At 36.4% G+C, this 1,540-nt stretch overlaps 1 long non-coding RNA gene across 1 annotated transcript; it reads left to right on the top strand.

The window, feature by feature from the left end:
- The first annotated feature begins 221 nt into the window (after positions 1-221).
- Positions 222-945, top strand: LOC128483908 (uncharacterized). Its single transcript, XR_008351123.1, has 2 exons — positions 222-284; positions 611-945. It is a non-coding gene; the product is annotated as an uncharacterized LOC128483908 (long non-coding RNA).
- The last annotated feature ends 595 nt before the right edge of the window (positions 946-1,540 follow it).

Here is a 1,540-nt window from a genome sequence, read left to right on the forward strand (position 1 = left end):
TATTTCTACGTAAAGTAAGTTATACAAATTGTTGGAAATTCAAATGCTGCGGAGAGACATCCAACGCAACGCACTATATAAAAAATGACCAAACAGCATGTATACTATACACGGGGAGAAACACCCCGATGCTGCTGGAATCCATTTCTTCCTTAACGGGGTTTATTATTCTTATTTTAGGTTTCGCCGTTGTAGACAACAAAAAAACATTTCTGAACGGTATGCAGGAGAAACTGGACTGAGACCACCGGATGAAGAGTCCCTCCGCTTCTTAACTTCCTTGGGTAACATATATTAACAATAATGAATAATAGAAAGAGTATAAGTTTATTTTGACCGTATGATGTCATCAAACTTGGACTTTTAAAATTCATTGCTGGAACTTAACTCACCGTCTTAAAAAGAAATGATTTCACAATATAAATAGAATATCAATTATTTGCTACTGTTAAAAAAAAAGAAAAATAAGGTTGAAAGTCACATTATAGGAAAGATTTCTTTGAAACTTGGGAATCATAGGGTTTTTACGTTTTTTATGTACACGTTGTCATGGGACTATCTGTAACATATTAACCGATTTGCTTTCTTTTATTTTTTGTTTTTTTCGTAGTAAGTCCATCAATTTCCAGTCTCCAAGAACAGGAGAGTGAAGAAAGCATTGAAAGGAAACCTAAAACATCCAGCAGTTTCTTTCAGAACTTGATGGCATTGTCAGGAAGAGAGCACACTGACAGAAGGAAAAAGAAGATTTATGATGAAGAGAAGGGTGGAGAGGAGAGTGAAGAGGAGGAATGGGAGAGAATGAAGAGAAAGAAGTCCTATAAGGAAAAGGAGGACTATAAAGAAAAGGAGGAATGTGAGAGAATGGAGACAGAAAAGGAGAGGAAGAAAAGGGAGAAAAGGGAGAGAAAAGAGGAAAAGGAGGACAGGAAGGAAAGGGAAAAACGGAAGAGAAAAGATGAAAAGGAGGAAAAGAAGTACGGGAGGAAAAGGGAGGAAAGGGAGAGAAAAGATGAAAAGGAGGAAAAGAAGGAAAAGGAGAAATGGGAGAGAAAGGATAAGAAGGAGGAAAAGAAGGAAAAGGAGAAAAAGGAGAGAAGGGATAAAAAGGAGGAGAAGAAGGAAAAGGAAAAAAAGGAGAAAAGGGAGGGAAAGGACAAAAAGAAGGAAATGAAGGAAAAAGAGAGAAGGGAGAAAAAGAAGAAAATGAAGGAAAAGAAGGAAAAGGAGAAAAAGGAGAGAAAGGAGCAAATGGAGAAAAAGAAGGTAGTGAAGGAAAAAGAGAAAAGGGAGAAAAAACATACAATGAAGGAAAAGAAAAAAAGGGAGAAAAAGGAGAGAAAGGAGCGAATGGAGAAAAGGAAAAAAGAGCTTAAAGAAAAAAGCATCAAAAAGATGAAAAAGATGCGAAAGAAGGCGAAAGCAGAATCTAAGAAAGCCAAAGCCAAACTTCAACGCGAAAAGCGGAAATTGAAGTCAAAGGCAAAAATGAAAATGAAGAAAATGAAGAAACCTAAATTGAACATCGCAAAAAAACTGA

This window comes from Spea bombifrons, chromosome 3 (genome assembly GCF_027358695.1).
Source record: "Spea bombifrons isolate aSpeBom1 chromosome 3, aSpeBom1.2.pri, whole genome shotgun sequence".
Taxonomy (NCBI): domain Eukaryota; kingdom Metazoa; phylum Chordata; class Amphibia; order Anura; family Pelobatidae; genus Spea; species Spea bombifrons.